The sequence below is a fragment of the Saimiri boliviensis genome, chromosome 3 (assembly GCF_048565385.1).
Source record: "Saimiri boliviensis isolate mSaiBol1 chromosome 3, mSaiBol1.pri, whole genome shotgun sequence".
Taxonomy (NCBI): Eukaryota; Metazoa; Chordata; class Mammalia; order Primates; family Cebidae; genus Saimiri; species Saimiri boliviensis.
The window spans coordinates 68,335,781-68,354,480 of NC_133451.1; the positions used below are offsets into that span (position 1 = coordinate 68,335,781).

General features: G+C 40.7%; 1 protein-coding gene and 1 pseudogene across 1 annotated transcript in view; one reads left to right on the top strand and one right to left on the bottom strand.

Annotated features, from left to right (window-relative positions):
• The window catches only part of PARM1 (prostate androgen-regulated mucin-like protein 1), a 111,503-nt gene that overhangs the window by 53,804 nt on the left and 38,999 nt on the right, over nt 1-18,700 (top strand). The gene's annotated exons all lie outside the window — the stretch shown is intronic.
• On the bottom strand, nt 465-917 carry LOC120363640 (large ribosomal subunit protein eL37 pseudogene; annotated as a pseudogene).

Genomic DNA, 18,700 nt, shown 5'->3' on the forward strand with positions numbered 1-18,700 from the left:
ATCACGAGGTCAAGAGATCGAGACCATCCTGGTCAACATGGTGAAACCCCGTCTCTACTAAAAATACAAAAAAATTAGCTGGGCATGGTGGTGTGTGCCTGTAATCCCAGCTACTCAGGAGGCTGAGGCAGGAGAATTGCCTGAACCCAGGAGGCGGAGGTCGCGGTGAGCCAAGATTGCGCCATTGCACTCCAGCCTGGGTAACAAGAGTGAAACTCTGTCTTAATTAAAATATTCAAGATGTTTATTAAGACAGATTGTCAACATCAAGAGATGAAATGGTGAAGTTTTAAAGTTTGCCATGCAATTTGCTTGATCACCTTTTAAAGAAACTAAAGTTGACAGATTCTATTTTGTTCATTATAGTTTCTTATGGTTGATCAAGAGGGACAAAATCCTGTTCTTTTTTGAAAGAGATTAAAAGCAAATATAAAGAAGCAAGTCAGCATCTACTTCTTCTGGGGATACTACATGATCTTTGTTTTCCTTTCAGTTATTCAAGACACAAGCAGATAGATCATCAGTATCTATCTGATACTTCTTGATTGTTCTGATACTTCTTGAAACTTCTGATTTTTTTTTAAACCAGAACATTTATTGTGTGACTAATCGGTGAAATTCTTAAGATGAACTGGATGCTGCAGCAGCTGCCCTCTTGCGTTTAGGTGTCGTTCCTTCACGGAATCCATGCCTGAATCTGTGATATACAATTTTTAGATGTCTCATTCAACCAGTCCCGGTGGCATTTCGCCTTTTAGCCTTGGCATTCCAGTTATACTTTCCCTCTTATGCTTGGCAGGGTAGCCACATTTGCCACAGGTCGACTTCTGAAGGTGGTCGGCCTTAGAGCCACAGTGGCGGCACAGCGTGTGCGTCTTATTGCGACGCTTCCCAAACGATGATGCCCCCTTCATCATCTTGCTTCTGCGACCGAGACCAGAAAGCAAAACTTCTGATTCTTGATTGTGTTATTTCATTAATTCAGAAAAATTCGTTTCTGTTCCATTTCACATTTACTGTGTGTCATGTGAGGCCCTGGGCTAGTAGGCTTGTGAGTGAGGTCAGGAGGAATGAAATGAGCTCATTTCCCTTAGGGACTTCATTATGGGATAGATGGCTGTGTGTGCAGGGGATACATTTACACAGCTATGGTAGGGATGGCTATATATACAATGAGCACCTTTATGTAACTGTTGGAGAGATGGCTGTGTATACAGTGGACACATTTACACAAGTGTAGAAGAGATGGCCACGTACACAGTGGACAATTTAGACAACTATGGGAGATGGCCATGTGCACAGTGTTCATATTTACTGAGGGGTAGAAGAGATGGCCATGTATACAGTGGACACATTTACACAACTGTAGAAGAGATGGCCATGTACACAGTGGACAATTTACACAACTGTGGAAGATGGCCATGGGCATGGTGTTCATATTTACCCAGTGGTGGAAGATATGGTTGTGAATATAGTAGACCTTGTCACAACTATAGGAAAGATGGTTGTTTATACAATGGACACATTTACACAACTGTAGGAGAGATGGCCATGTATAGAGTAGACATATTTACATAATGGTGGGAGAGATGGCACATATGCACTGTACATATTTATGCTACTGTGTAAATATGGGAGAGATGACAATTAGTGGGAGAGATAAGAGAGATGCGGGAAAGATGACCATAATTCAGTGAACTCTGTAGCGTGGAACCTTCCACATCATTGGTGCTCAGTTCTTCTTGAATGAATAAACTAACTGGTGCATCAGGCAGGATGACAAGTGTTATTGGACGAGCACAAAATGTTATAAAAGTGTAAAAGAGAGTCATTCACTTATTAAATAAGCACTTCTCGTATGCCAACTATGTATCAGGCACTGTTTTAAGCATACGTATATGGCTGTTACTTCTGGTTAGAAACTTTTAGAAAATGACACAAAGGAGTTGGCATGCTAGAGTTGGTATACTAGACCTTAAAGTTTCAGTTCATAGATTTAAACAGGCAAAAATGGGCCTGAGAGAATTCTAAGATCAAAGTTAAGTTTGGCTGGAGATGGCAGATATAAGGCGAGGCACAATGGTTAAGATTACAAAGGTAGTATAAGCCAAAACCACTGAGGAAAGGGCTTTGGTGCTGGAGGGTTAGTTTGGAGTTAGTTTGATGCACAGTGAATAGTTGTTGAAACTTTAGAAGTCCTATAAGCAGGTTGTCTTTGAGGACACCCAAGGATAGGGAGGAATAAACCAAAGTATTTTTTCCTATTCTCTCTTACTTCTCAATACAACACAGCACTTCCGGTCACCAAAATGCGTGGGAATTTCTCCCCATTAGCAATCAAGTTTCCAGCAGATTCTCCAGCAGATATCAGCTGGGTTTCCTCTAATTCAATATAATTCTTGTACTATCTACCTGAAGATAGTGTCAGATCCCACAGATTAAGGGCTCCATCCCACAAGACTGCCCCTACTTCAGACAGCAATCCCAGGGAGTAGGTTGTTATCTATACTTCTGACCCACTGGCTATAAATCAGGATTACCATGACCCCTTCATTGTGTTCAATTAATTTGCTAAAGCTGCCCAGAGAATCCAGGAAAACGCTTACATTTACCAGCTTATGTTCAAGGATGTTACAAAGGACACAGATGAATAGCCAAAAAAAGAGATGAATAGGGCAAGGTATGTAGGAAGGAGTGTGGAGCTTCTATACCTCTTCTGGCAGCCATCCTCCAGGAATCTCCATGTGTTCAGCTATTCTCAGACCTCTTCCTTATGGGTTTTTATGGCGACTTCATTTGGTAGGCATAATTGATTAAATCATATATCTATATCTATATCTATCTATATCTATATCTATATCTATCACAATATCACAGAGGAGTTCACCTAGCAATGCTGTGTGGATTGCATTGGTGGCATCATCAAGAATGAGGCCTTGCAGTGAGGGAGTAATCATGGTAATGTAGAGAAAAATACGAATATGAGAAACATGGGAGGGTTAGAATCTGTAACATTCAAGAGACATTTCCACGTAAAACTTATGGAACTACAGGACATATCAAGTGACAGTAAGAGACCAAGGTGTCATAGATGATTCCTGAGCTTCAAGCTTACCTGTTTAGGAGATTGAAGGCACCACTAATGAAAATAAGGATCACAGGGGAAGGATCAGATTGGCAGGGAAGATGAATTTTGGATATACTAGGCTTGAAATGAGAGGAGAGTATGCACACGGAATTGTGTAGTACATCCATTGCACAGGGCTATTAATTCAAGCAAGCAAAGCCTGGGAGCAACTGTAGTAGGTCCTTGAAGGAATGACTTTCACCTCTTAGACTGTAATTTCATTGATATCTTCATCTACAAAATCAGTGTTTCCAGCTGGAAGGAGGAAGAGTTTTGCAGCTGCAATGTAAATAGGGATTAGTGAGCTCCTCCAAAATACTGTTGGCTTCAGCACAACACAGAGCTGGCCAGAGATGAAACTTAGATATGCAGGCACAGTACCAGAAACAGCAAATGGACTTCAGGCTCTGTCTGTGATCCAAGAGACAAGAACTTAGGACCATCCAGGGAAAGTCTTGGAAAGTCACAGTTGCTACTGGCTGAGTTAGGAAGACACCAAAAAATCCCAGCAGAGAGTGAGATGTGAGGATCAGAAAATAGGGAGTTGGCCAAAATAATGGGTGTCAACCAAGCATAGTAAATAGGATAATCAGACTAATTTTGCCAGATGGCAAAATTTTTCACTTGAGTTCACCTTTAAAACACTGTATCTGGCACATACATGCCAGCTGGAGGCCCTCTGGTGTTGTAAAGTTGCCAGTCAGTATTTGACAAAGATAATAGCTGAAGCCATCGGATGGGATGACATTGCAAAGGTGTTCTCTCGTATTTATGGAGTGGTCAGAGGAGTTAGATGTGAAGAAGACAGAGATAAAAGAAGGATCAAAAGGATGCAGTATTTTTGAAACAAAGGAAACAGAATTAACAGCCAACTCTTCTAAGAGATGAAGTAAAGAGTAATATATATCTTCAACATGTTCATAGCACTGTGCTAGGTATAAAAAAAGTCAGATAACATGGGTTCTGCTCTGCCAAAGCACTTTTTCTTGAGCATAAAGAATATATGAAAAGGTTGGAGAGTAAATTGTGTTACAGGTTATTAAAGTAAATGGGAAAGGTTTCCACTTCTGAACATGATGGAATACTGGAGACTAGATTCAACTGTCTACTTTAAACACCTAAACCAGGCGTCCCCAAACTACGGCCCACAGGCCACATGCGGCCCCCTGAGCCTATTTATCTGGCCCCCTGCTGCACTTCAGAAAGGGGCACGTCTTTCATTGGTGGTCAGTGAGGGGAACACAGTATGTGGCGGCCCTCCAATGGTCTGAGGGACAGTGAACTGGCCCCCTGTGTAAAAAGTCTGGGTACGCCTGACCTAAACAAAAAATAGATCACAGGCAAAATATATGAATCAATGGTTTTCTAATATTGGTCAATAGGCAGTAATTCAGAAAAAATATTTGAAGACATAATGGCTTATATTTTTCCAAATCCGATGAAAACTATTAAATTTAGAAGTCTAAGAAACAACAAATTCAAATAAAAGAAATATGAAGAAAACTGCATCAAGACACATCTTAATGAAATTGTTTAAGGCCAATTGGGTGGAGGAAGTCTTTACATCAGCCAGAGAGGAAATAAAACCGAAATTAGTATAGAGCAACAAAGATAAAAATAACAGCAGAGTTCTCAATGGAGACGATGAAAGCGGGAAGAAAAGTGAAGCAACAGCTTTAAAGTACTGGAAGAAAACAGATACTCAGTTTAGGATTCTATATAAAAGAATTCTATTCTATTCTGGGCATAGAATATATATATATACACACATATATGTATATATATGTGTGTGTGTGTATATATATATATATATATATTTTTTTTTTTTTTTTGAGACAGGGTCTTGCTCTGTCACCCAGGTTGGAGTACAATGGCACCATCTCGACTCATTGCAACCTCCGCCTCCCGGGTTCAAGCAATTCCCCTGCCTCAGCCTCCCAAGTAGCTGGAACTACAGGTGTGCACCATCACACCAGCTAATTTTTTGTATTTTTACTAAAGACAGGGTTTCACTATGTTGGTCAGGCTAGTCTCAAACTCCTGACCTCCTGATCCACTTGCCTCAGCCTCCCAAAGTGCTGGGATTACAGGCATGGGCAACCACACCTGGCCACAGGAATATATTTTTAAAAACAAAGGTAAAGTCTCTTTCCAACATCACAATCTGAAAGAATGCACTGTCAGCAGATAAGCAATGCAAAAAATTCTTCAGGTAGAAGGAAAGTAAAGCCAGATGAAAATCTGGATCTAAACAAAGGAATAATGTGCTCCAGAAACTTTTTTTTTTTAATAAAAATAACAATAGTGTGTTTGAGCTTTTTAACATATATACAAATAAAACATAGTAGCAGAAAGCTTCTAAATAGCTGCTAAATATTCCCACCTTCTGATGTAATCCCCTTTCCTGGTGTGTAAGATAGACTAGAGACTTATTTCTAATGAATAGAATATACCCAGAATGGTAAGATGTCAGTTCTGAGATTAGGTTGTACAAGACTGTGACTTTCATTTTGCTCAAACTTTTTCCCTGTTTCTTCCTGCTTGCTCACTTGGATGAAGCAATCTGTAACTTTGTGTACTGCCCTATATGGAAGCCCATGTGGCAAAGAACTTTAAGGGTAGCCTCTGACCAATAGCCATGAAGAAACAGAGGTCTTCCATCCAAAGGTCACCAGATCTGAATTCTGCCAACCACCATATGAATGAGATTAGTAGCAGTTTCTTCCCCAGTTGAGTCTAAAGATGACTGAAGCCTGGTTACACCTCGTTTGCAGCTTTGTGAGCAACCTCGAGAGAGGATCCTGCTGAACTGCTCCCAAATTCCTGACCCACAAAAACTGTGAAATAATAAATGTTGTTTTAAGCTACTAAAATTTGGGATAACTTGTTATACAACCATATATAACTGATACACCAGGAGAGGTGAAATGAAAGTATATATGAAGATAAAAATATTTTTCCCTTATTTTTTACATGTCTTCAAAAAATAATTAGGTGTTTAAGGTAAAAATAATAACAATGGATTATGATTCCCAAATGAAGAAGTGAAATGTATGACAACTTTTTTATTTTTGATAACAAAAAGAAGATAATTGGTTCTATGAGACAGGGCTAGGTACAAAGAGTGGAATTGCAAAGGGGTATGAGAAAACGTTTGTAGATGATGGGTCTGTTCATTATTGATTGTGGTGATGTTTTCATAGGTAGGTACATATGTGAAATCTCGTTCATTTTGTACACTTTAAATATGTGCTTTATTATAGATCAATTATAATTCCAAAAATATAAATAAAAATCAAAGATACAGACAATAGAAATTTATAAAAGAGAAAGGTTGATGTAGGTGTAATTATTACAAAAGACTTCACAGAGGACCCAGCAATAGAGTCAGGCTTTGATAAAATGGCAGAAGAAATGTAGGGAAGGAATTAAAGTGGAAATTCCTGTAAATCAAAAACATAATCACTATTATTTTCAAGAGATGTTGATACATCCTTAGCCCACAAATTAAGCCACTCATACTAGAACAATACCAAATTGCCTTAAAATGGACACTGTTGCTTCAGCAGATGACATTCATCTTTATGGCATGGCCTTCCCAGGCAATTTCCCTTTATTTATTATTCTGTAATAAGGCTGCATGTCTTTGCTCAGCTCATTTACGGCTACTGCATACCATAAACTTAAACCTTTATTGTTCTTTTTTAGGCCACAAAAGGCTAAATAAATCTATTAAAAAACAATGCTGGCCAGGCATGGTGACTCACACCTGTAATTCCAGCACTTTGGAAGGCCAACGTAGGTGAATTACCTGTGGTCAAGATTTCAAGACCAGCCTGAGCAACATGGTGAAAGCCCATCTCTACTAAAAATACAAAAATTACCCGGGCATGGTGGCACATGCCTGTAGTCCTGAGGCAGGAGAGTCACTTGAATCCAGGAAGCAGAGGTTTCAGTGAGCCGAGATCGCACCACTGCACTCCAGCCTGGATGATAGATGGATAGCAATACAAGCCATGCATAAGATTGTCACTACAATAAACTTGAAAAACAAAAATACTGGGAAAGCTTCAAAACTGGGCAGATGACCTCATAAGGGATGTTGTTTCCTGGTGCTCAGCTACTTGGGAGGCACACACAATCCAAAACAGCTCTCATAAATGTGAGTGCAGGTATATAGGCCAAAGCAGGTATTACATAAATCTCCTCTCAAATTTAAATTTTTGGAAACTAAGGGCATACCCTGGGGTATAACTGTAAAGTGAAATACGCTTAGAGGAGATTAAATATGACCAGGCTGGGGAAGTGTTTGTAATGTTGGATTAAGGATTTGGGGCTTAATTGGGAGCCTTATAAGATCTGAAAAAAGAGAGTGACATTGTGAAAGATGTCTTAAAGATTAGTCTAGAAGTCATGTGCAGAGAGAATTAGGCAGAGTACTAATAGGCTGAAAGGTGATTTAAGAGCCCATCATCATCATGGGGTAGATTGGGTGAGATGTAATGAAACTGAGGATAAAGGAAATTATGGTAAAATCCCGAACACAGTTACTACTAATTAGCGTTTATTGAGTATTTTTATGTGCCTGGCACTGTTTTAAGTGTTTACATGTATTAACTAACTATTAGTTAATAACTTAGTAAATGTCCATTTACTAATTATTTACTGTGGAATGTATAGCATTATTATCCCTACTTTACATTTGAGAAAACTGAGACACAAGAGAGAGCTAGTGAGGATCCCCATCAGCGTTTGAATGGGGCATTCTGGCTGGCTCCAGAGTTTCACACATGCTCTGCACCGTCTCAAACATTCATTCATTCTGTATGAGTCCTGTGAGAAGTACTCAGAGTGCCATTAAAGAAGGAGCCCAGGCCAAGAGAGACCCTGAGTGCATTCACTTTTCTCCATGGCTACTACCTTAGGCCAGGACAGTCTCTTCTCTTAGCAACAGCCCCTAACAGCTTGTCCTGTCTCCAGATGTATTTTCCTCCGTTGATCAGTTTTCTGCCTTCACCAGAGTGATCTTCCAAAAGCATCATGCTGATCACATCACCCGCGGTTCAAAATCATTGGGATTTAAAGTTCAAAGCTCATATGTGTCTTACAGGGCCCTACATGATTTGGTCCTGGATGATTTTTTTAGCCTTGTCTCTCATCCCTCTCCGTTTTGCATCCTCAAGTCCCAGACATAAGCCTTCATATGTTCTCATGTCTGGGATTTTTGACATAATGCTTTTAAAGTTGGAAATGTTATTCCCCCTTCCATCCACACCACTGTTCTTCCTAGACTGACTCTTACTCATCCTTCCCATCCAATCTGAAAGGTCACTTACCTCAGAAAGTCTACTCTGACACCCTGACCCACATCTGCTCTAGGCCTGCCCCCGCTCCACCACCGATGTGCTTGGACAGGCCCCTGTGTTGTCACTATATACCACATTCTAACTTCATGCTCTGTAGTGGCTCACTCTGCTGAGTATTGGTGCTATGAGGGCAGTGACTGTTCATTATTTTATTTCCAACACTTAGTATGATACCTGGTCCCTAGTGGGCTCTAAGTAATTTTTTAAATTGAAGAATAAGTGAGGATTGAGTTTGACAGGACATAGAAAAGAAAAGTGAGAAAGAAATCGAACTTTTTTCAAATACATTAAATCTGACTGGTGCTATTGGCAGAATCAGGAAACATTTAGGAAAATTATTTTGGAGGTGGGCAGTGGGGAGTTGTTTGTGTACACTAACCTATTGGAGTTGGTGATAAAATGCCGTCCAAGAAGAAATGCATGCCCTGTGTGCAGCTGGAATGATGGAATCTGGGACTCATTTGAGAATGAGCCTGGAAATTCAGACTTGCTGATTCCTGGAGATTTTACTACTTTTCTCATAGGGAATTTTGCTCTTCTCCCTTTGCTCTGTAGTTTTTATGTAGACTGATTGATTGTTTTATTACAGTGAAATAGAAATCAAAATTATTACCAAACCCACTCCTTTCCAGATTGTGTGTATAGTCATACATAGAAAGCAGAATTAATTTTCCCTGCATCTTTCAGAAAGTTTGCTTGTAGTTTTTTGGCTTGCTGTTGTTGTTGTTGTTTTCTGAGATGGAGTTTCACTCTTGTTGTCCAGGCTGGAGTGCAATGGCACAATCTCAGCTCACTGCAACCTGCCTCCCGGGTTCAAGCGATTCTCCTGCTTCAGCTTCCTGAGTAGCTGGTATTACAGGCATGCGCCACCAGGCCCGGCTAATTTTGTATTTTTGCTAGAGGTGGGGTTTCTCCATGTTGGTCAAGCTGGTCTCAAACTCCAGACCTCAGGTGATCTGCCTCCCTCGGCCTCCCAAAGTGCTGGGATTAAAGGCGTGAGCCACCGTACCCAGCCCAGCTTGTAGTTTTTCTACGGTGCTTGTACTTGCTTAGCTAGTGAACAAAAGAGTAGGTTTCAGAGAGAAGAGCCAAAGCTGAAATGCTTTTAATTCAATTATATAGCAAATGTAAATGCTATTTCTGATTTTTCCAAAAATAATTTTGGCTTTTCTATATATGACTATTTGATAAGGACTTTTAAAAGGTAGATTTTCTGGATGACAACTTGTGAATACAATTATAGCTTCCTAGCTACACCGGGCCGACATGCTTGTGCTTCAGCCTGCAGAGACCTGACTCACAACCGATAAGTGCCTTTCGGGCGACATGGGAACCTGTCATGTGAAAAGCAGCCTCTGAGCTACAGGGAAGGTATATCCATAATCTGGCTGGCAGATAGTCTCTATGAAAGGACATGTTGGCATCTAGCTTATGGCCTGAAGAACACCACACCCATTTCCTTCTGGGTAACTATATGAAGAATGTGTACATTTGGCTGGACAGAAAAAGTTCTCTCTCTGATGAATCATTTAGAAGGGTATATGTGTGACAATATTTCACCCCACTAAAAATGAAGGGTTTTCCTTAATAGGCATCATGTTTATAGGAGTAGGATCCTCCTTCAAAAAGACCTTAGGGATTACTGGAATTGTCAGACATATCCGAGCCCAAACCCCAGCCCTGCCTCTTGTGAGCCGTTTGACTCTGAATTAAAACTTGGATAAGGTACAGGGTAATGACAGAAATAAAGGAGCTGGTATATTGACGGAAAGATAAGCCAGATATGTCAGAGTGTAGAGCCCAAAGGACAGAGGACTGGAATGCAGGAGAGAACACAAAGCTGGATATTCAGATTTGAGACTCATCTTTAAAATAAAGCTATGCAGCAGAGGTGACTCTGCCTCAGATGAAGCATGTGTATATTTAGGGTGTCACTGTAGAATCCCCACATTGCCAGAGGGAACATAGGAATATATTTAAAAGTGCTTTATAAGGTTTAAAATGGGCAGAGTTATTTTTGAATATTTTTTCTAAGCAGTGACACTTATAGATTTATTCTAAATAAGTGTACCAAACGTAAAATTATTCTTTGAGTTGAGCTCAACAGAGCCAATCTTTATACAGCTTCCGCAATTCACCCTAGTTAGCTCATGTCGCCAGATTCTGTTCTTCCAGATTGATGTGTTTAATAGCATCTGTCAGCAATGGTTGCAGAGTAGCATTTTAATAATTCCCACAGATTTTCATCAGAATATGCTGTACTCCAATCACAGTGCCAGTGACAACTCCCCAGTTGGCGTTGCAAACACTTTCTTTAGCAGAGGTGGCCATGCTGCAGGTGTTTGAGAGATACTGACGGTTGCAGCAGTCAGAGATTGGTTAACAAATGAAACACCAAAGATGGTGTTTATGTGGCTGTGTGTACCCAAGTAGTGATTTATGTTATTTTCAGCACAGATGCAAACTCTGTGCATAAGAACAAGCTGCCTCTTTCTGGAATAGTAAATGTGTTAGGTAACAAAAGCATAAGAGAGGCTGGACTTTTAGGCAAATTAAAAGTCTAAAACCTTCTTGCACAAGAGACAAATTGGAAGGTAATTAATTAAGTGAAATGAGAATTCGCCATGGAATTTCTTCAAGCATCCAGTTGCCCTTGTCACTTAAAGTAGTTGATTAAAATTCATTACCCACAACATCTCTTACATAAAGCATGGCTCCCCACATTGATTTCAACTGATTTCGTTCATTATGAGGAACATTTTTGCAAAGGGTATGCATTCCTACAAAATTAATAGGCTACCTTCATAACACCTGAGCTGGAAATAAGATTTGTCCCAGCTTAGCTTTATGCTGTTCATATTTTGGTGTGAGCTACAAGCATGCATGTGTTATAGTAATCTCCCGATAATTGAGTTCCATTCTCTAGCCCCCTTTCTTTATTCAGGGAAAGAATGAATACACGGTTCCTATTCCCCTAGAATTGCCTGCCTATCTTTGACAATATATCAGGACTTAGAAAACATTCCAAAAGAAAATAAAACCCAAAGGCTCTCCTGGAATCTCTGGTGATGAGTTAGGTCCTGCTCTATATTGTGGCTCCATGAACTGCCTCCCTCCTCCACCTAATCCTAGTTTTAAAAATGACCACACAGCAAAGAGTGTCCCTGATGGGAAAAAGCATTAATAATCGGGGGTGCTGGATCTCATAGATGAGAAGCAGCTTACCTAAAGATCCACAAAACCAGATGGAGACTTCAGAGCTCCAAACTATGCCTCAATACATCCAGCCTGGTACACTCAAGGGAGCAACCAACATCATTCTCATTTAGATGTCTGTAGAGGACAATGACCCTCAGATTCTAAGAACTACATCCCAACACTGTGTAAGTTTTAAAAGCTGCTGTTTAGAAGACAGTTTAGGAGGCAGAAAAAGAGCTGAAAGGCAGACATCATAATTAATGAAAACCTTACATTGGTGCATTACGTAATTACTTCCCAATCCCTTCCTTTTAGCATGCTTGACAAAACAGACCATCTGTGGGGAGAATAGGTGGTAGAAGAGAAAACATGACTATTCCACTATCAGAGGCCTTTATTCAGAGAGGTCAGGTGCAAAAGACATTAAGCATCAAAATACATGAGGGGTAAATAGGGCCAGATTGCAACATTCAGTGGAAAGGTTATGTGAAATATATTAACAAAACAAATGTATATGTTTTCCAGTATTCTTTCCTCCATGTAATTTAAATACCTGGGTTCCCTGCATAAAGCAGGCACTCTACATATAGTTGTTGAATTGAACATCAACAAATAGAAGTCTAATAGAATATTTAAAAAGTAAACAAAGCAATGCATAAAATAAATAGTATAATAGGATACCATTCTTATAAGTGTGTGCTCACTTATGCCTCACCACACTGATAAAGGCAGGCCAACTTTTCTTAAAACAAGGTGTGGGTCCCCAATTGTTGTTGAATGCTGTTTCTTCTGCTTCTTCGGCCTCCTGGAGCCATGCAGCCTGATGCATGTCATATCATGACTCATTTTTAAAACTGCCCCAGAAGTTTCTGAACTTTTTTTTTTTTCAATAAGGTAGAAAAATACAAACAACACTTATCTGGAATTTTGTCTTTTTTTCCTGGGTGCATCTGTGGGTGTGTGTGGCAGCTTGGCTTTCCTGGGCATCAGCTTGGAGAGTACCTCTGGGACACTGATGGTTCCAGCTGCCTCTTGCTCTGTTGAAGGATGTGGGAAGCACTCCATTCCTGAGGCTCACAGCTGATGCCATGAGGAGTAATCATCTCCCTCTGGTAGTGGCTGGAAAGCACTTTTAGAAAATCATTACCAGATTACAAGAGGTGAGAGCCTTTGGGCCCAGGTTCCAATTAGACAGAGGTTAACATAATAGCCTCATATTTATTGAGCTGTTTGTGTCAGGCATTGTGATTAGTTCTTCACATGGCCGATCATTTATTTATATTGCAAGTAACCTGATGCCTTAGCTCACAAGGTATATAGTGTTTATTTAACAGGACGTCAGGAGATAGGCATTCTAGGCCTGGCTTGGTGGATCAACAATATCATCAAGGAGAAAGGCTCTTTCTGCCTTTCACTCTCATCATTCTTAGTGGGTTTACAAGGGCATCCTTGGCTTCACAAGACGGCTGCCACTGTGCTAGACACAGTTGCATTAAAGACAGGAAGGAGAAGGAAAGAACAGTCACCGTTCTTATAGATTGTTTTTATAAAGAGGAAAACACTTTTCCAGATATCTCATAGCATATGTTCCATCAATCTCATTTCACAGAACTGGGGCACATAGATTCCCTTAGTTACAAAGAAGGCAACAAAGAGAGCATTTAGCTTGGAAATGGATTGGGAGTGGCTACTGGATTAGCCAAGCAATAGTATCTGCCTTAGATGGATTATTTATTTAATTCTTTAAATATCCTTGGATTAGCCAAGCAATAGTATCTGCCTTAGATGGATTATTTATTTAATTTTTAAAATATCCCTTTGAGTGGAGATATTGTTGTTATTTCATGTTGGTAGATGAGGAAGCAGAATAATTAATAAACTTGTCCAAGATCACAAAGCTAATAAGTAGTTTTAACCATTGCCAGTATCTGTATTGCTTGGTGGTTAAGAGGGCAAGAGATAATTCAAGGTGTACGACTGCTCAGTCCAAAGTATACTCCTTTCTAGTTGTGTAGCTTGGGATGTTATTTAACTTTTTTGTGCCTCAGCCTGCTCTTATAAGATGGAGATATAATACTTCCAATAGGTTTATTGTAAAGATTCAGTGACTTATTACTTGTAAAATACCCAGAATATTGCACGTAATAAGGATTAGAAAAGGGTTACTAAGAAGCCATGACACAAGCAGCTTTGTTTGCGATAATCCTGAGCTGAAAACAGCCTAAATGCTCATCATTAATAGAATGGGAAAAAACTGAGGTATATTCATATGATCAAGTACAATTTATCGATGATAAAAGATTAGTCAGTAATGCACATAGCAACACAGGTGAGTCTCACAGTGAGTGAAAGAATTGAGACAGAAGAGAATACATTGTACAATTCCATTTATGTGAAGTTCAGGTACAGACAAAACTAATCTATTGTGTTAAAAGTCGTAATGTTCCATCAGAATAAGAGTTACCTTTGGAGAATTAAGTGCTGAGAGGACATTATGGGGTGTTCTTCGGTGCTGAAAAAGTTCTGTATGTTGATCGTAATAGTGGTAGCACAGGTATATGCATGTAAAAATTCATTGTTTTATATAATTAAGATGTGTGCATTTTACTGCATGCAAGTTATATCTCATTTTTAATAGTAAATAAAAATAAAGACAAGAAACGATGAAGTATACCCATTCATGCTAACTGGCATCTTTGGTGAAAACTCTTAGAAGAAAATGGTGGCAAGGAGAAAAGAAAGGGGCACATCAATATTATAGATTATTCGCCTTCTCTCAGAAAGCCTCTGGTGCCCTCTCCTCCATCAGAGGAAACACCCTCTAAGTTTGAGCCATTTTCCCAGTTATGGATATATGTTTGCACTGGAGCCATCTTTACTCCCTTCCCTGTTCCCTGGATGTCAGCAATGAACTTTGGCAGTGAAGCCAACATGAATACAAAGCCTGATGCATTTCATGAACATTATCCGGTAATCAGTCAAATTGCCTACTGATTCACCAAAAATAAGGCCAGGATACATTAGCCTGGGATGCCCCTAGAACTGTCCCTTCAAAGGCAGAGTACAATGGAACTGACCACTTAAAGGGCTCCAGCTCTCTGGGGAACAAGGAGTCATAAATAGTGCTATTAGCTGATGTGGAAACATCAGGAAAAGAAGTAGACACGTGCATTAGGCGACAAGAGCAGCCTCAGTCATTTGGGCAACTCTAAACCTAGAAAAGATCCTCTGAGGAAGAGATTCAGAATCAAAACAAGGCAATATTTGGGCTTTGTTAAATTTTGATTATTGCCAGGGACCTCAGAGGATGAGAAATGACTTGATAGCAGTTTGTGCCTATAGGAGGTGTGTAGAAGGGTATGCCACCCCTCAACTAGGCAAGAGATGCCTGAATTTTACAAACACCCAAACTCAAAGATGTTTTTTTCTTTTTAATCCCATGAGAAATCTTTTTTTTAGTTTCAGTGAATGACTGAGCAAACAGGAGAAGGATACAGGGGGTAAACTGGTCCCCAGGCCAGCATTTGTGGCCTACAGGCACAGGAGTGAAGTTATGGAGAAGAGATCACCACGTTGGCTCTGGAGAATCAGTCTGTCTTTGTTTAAAGCTGGTCACTGGCAAAGCATTCAAAGTGCTATCTGAGTTCTTTCCCTCCTTTCTGCTTGGAAATGCCTAAAAATCCTGCCAGAATAGTGAGGCATAGAGAAGAGAGACTGACCACCACAGCTGCCTGGGAAGCATGTCCAGGTCAGTCTCCATCCTGGCTTCCAGTGGACACAGCCCCAGTTTTGGCCTACCCTGCCCCAGCCGATCCCTTGTGCCATTAGCCGTGAGTCTGCAGAGGGCTATCCTGCGAGTGGGCTGCAGGGCCCAGGATCGAGAGTAAGCTGAGCCATGGGCACATCTTAATTTGTAAGTTACATATTTAGGTATGCTCTATGTGGGCCTCTGTGTATACTCTTGCCCTGGGTCCCACAAATGTTGGGACCGGACCTATGAAAGGAAAGTACCAGAGAAGCTGATGTTGTCCTTCAGAAAACCCCCTTCCCACTCCCCACCACCCATACCCATATCCGTCTTCAACCACAAAGTGATGCAAGAGAAGCTAATTGCTCTCCTACATTGTTTCTCTTTCTTTCCATGGCCCTACCCTGAGAAACTCCAATACAGGGCATTTGGGATTTCAGACATTCGTTGGCATCCTTGCTCAGCTTGGCCTCCTCCTGGTGTGCCCACCATAGTCCCTCTCAACCTAGAAGCAGTAAGTTTAAGGGGATCATTGGACTGACAAAGACAGATGTTGCTTCTAAGGAAAAAAAAAAGAAAAATGGTATTTTTCTCCCAGGAAGTACAGCATTCTTCACAAATGTTATTCTTTCATTAGGATTCACAGCACCCGCTGGGAGCCTGCTGATATCATTAGTACTGATTTTATGGATGGAGAAATTGAGTCATTCACCAGGTCTGCAGGTTGTGATTTGGTGGCTGGAAAACAGAAGCTCTTTCCTCTTTTTGGATTGAATTATGTCTCATTTCCATAAGCAAAATACTCAGGAGAATATGGCTTTTCTACTTCAAACAAGTATCTTCTTAGACACAGTTTGATGGCTTTGGGGCATACACATTCTGTCTTGACATATGATAGCTTTCAAATTCCATATGGTTGGACCACACTCTAATTAGAAATGCTTTTGCAGATGTTAGATGAGCCTTCTGGAGCACTGGGTGCCCTCAGCAGACCCCACTGAAGAAACATGGGAAACTTGGTAGGTGTGAAACTTTTGTAAGTCCCAGAGAGTGTGGCTAAACCTAAAACACACTAAAGCCTTGCTTTGAACTGTAAATAAATAGTTATCGTTTTAACGTTCTCTCTCTCTCCTAAATACCTGCTGAAATTCAATCCATTCAATGTGAAGATGTTAAAATGAGCCTCTGTTTGGCCCAACTGATAGGTGGTCACCAAGAGCTGATGACATACTTCTAGATGATGCATGAAGAAAGGAAATCCCTGCAGTCTCCAAAGTAGGAACAAGCAAACAAAAACCACAAAAGTCTGTCTGGAGGCCCATCCACAATTTCATGTTAATTGGTCATTTTCATGGAGCTTACAGACAAATCAAAGGGAGGGTGCATTTCTGCTAGCATGACTCAGCATATAAGCCAGGGAACATTTCTGTTTTCAAAGGGTAGAAAAATCCATGTTTTTACTCTATGAACATTTATTGAGCAGTTTCTCTGTGCCAGGCACTAAGACACAAAGAACAAGTTTAGTTTTTATTATTAGGGCTCCCAGCCTAGATGGGTACAAGCGTGGAGAAAGACTGTAGCTCAATATAATATGTGCTGCTGTTAGTGAAGTGAGGTGGCTGCACAAAGGTGGAAGGATCTATCAAGTTGGAGAATATTTCATAGAGAAGGTAAGGCTCTGGATTTCTCAGAACTGGGATGGCAAGAGGTGAGACATGGAGAGCGGAGTCAGAGGAGAAAGAGCTGCGGTGCAAAGGCAGGGAGTCAGATGGCCATGTGATACTTCGGGAGCTCAATGTGATTCAGACTGACAAGACCGCAGTGCTCATGAGAGGTACACTGGAGTGACTATGAAAGGTGGCATGTCTTGTTCTAAGGAGTTCAGGTTTTATTCCAAGGACAGGAGAAAATCTGTGATCAGATTAAAGGGAAGGGGAAAGGTTCATACAGTCTGATAACTTTAAAAAAGTTATTCTACTTGCCAACACCAGGGAATTTACTAGGGGTAATATAAGCAAACTGGTTATTGATTGCCTTGCAAACATGGAGCTCAGACTTCAAACACACCCTTACATTTCCCAATTCAATACCATAGAATCATTAAAAAGCTGTTGGTTAACGGTTAAATGGTTTTGCATTCAAGTTTCAGCTGTACCATGTACTAGCAGTGTGACCTTAGGGAAATCACTGAACTTTTCTGAGCCTCTGTTTTACCATCTGTGAAACCAAGATAACACTGATGCCTATGTCGCGGAGGTTTTATTTCAATTAAATGAGATGTTGCATGTGAAGTGCTCAGTACACTTGTTAATATATATGTTAAACAGCCCCTCTGGCCTTTTCAGCAGCTCACTATGGTAGCTGTAACAGGTGGAGAAACTGGTAGCAATTACTCAGCCCAAAGACCTGCAGCAGCTGTGGGGCCCCTGCCAGGCGACCACAGGCATAGCTCCCAGCTGACTTGGCAGCAACAGGAAAGGGCTTGACTGCATTTTGATGGAGTTTCACCAAATTTGCCAAAGCTTTGTCACATGTTTTCTCACATGCTTGACAAGCTGAGAGTAGGGAAAGACATGGCCAGGGGCAGAAAAAAAGAATAGGTGAGCAACACAGAAAATCAGGCTGTCTGAGACTCTGCCACTGGCCCAGGTTGCTGCTCATGGAATCCAGGGAAAGCTGACAGAGTTCACAGCGCTCACTTCCCATACTCCCGACACCCAGTCAGGTCAGGAGGCACAAAGGGCAGATTCTCTACCCTACAGTGCCTTTGACTCCTCGCAGAACTATAAGAACTCACCAGCATGTCCCAGCAATCAGCCCCCATATCCCTCCTAGCAGGTCTGGAAACTGAGGACCAAGCCAAAGACTAGCTCTTTTAAATATCAAAGCAATGGAAACTATAATATTGGCCTCCCCATAGAGGACAGTACACATGGAAACAAATAATTTTCTATCCAACCAAGAATCTGTTTTTCTTCAGAGCAACAATCTGTCAGCTATTCTTGCAACAAAATAGCTTGAACCTGACCAAACTTCAGGTACCACTGCTATTTGTAAACCTACAAGTAGGAATAGAAAGAATTGGCCATCAGGCTTTTAGGCTGCACATGTAGGCTAAGTCTAAGAGATGGCCTTCCCTGAATCTGTCCCTCTCAGGTCTGTGGGCCTATTACTGCCCAGGCAGGGCACACCATCTCTGGCAATGTCACTCTGTTTTGAAACAATGCCTATTGACCTCTAACTGAGAAATTAATAGATTCG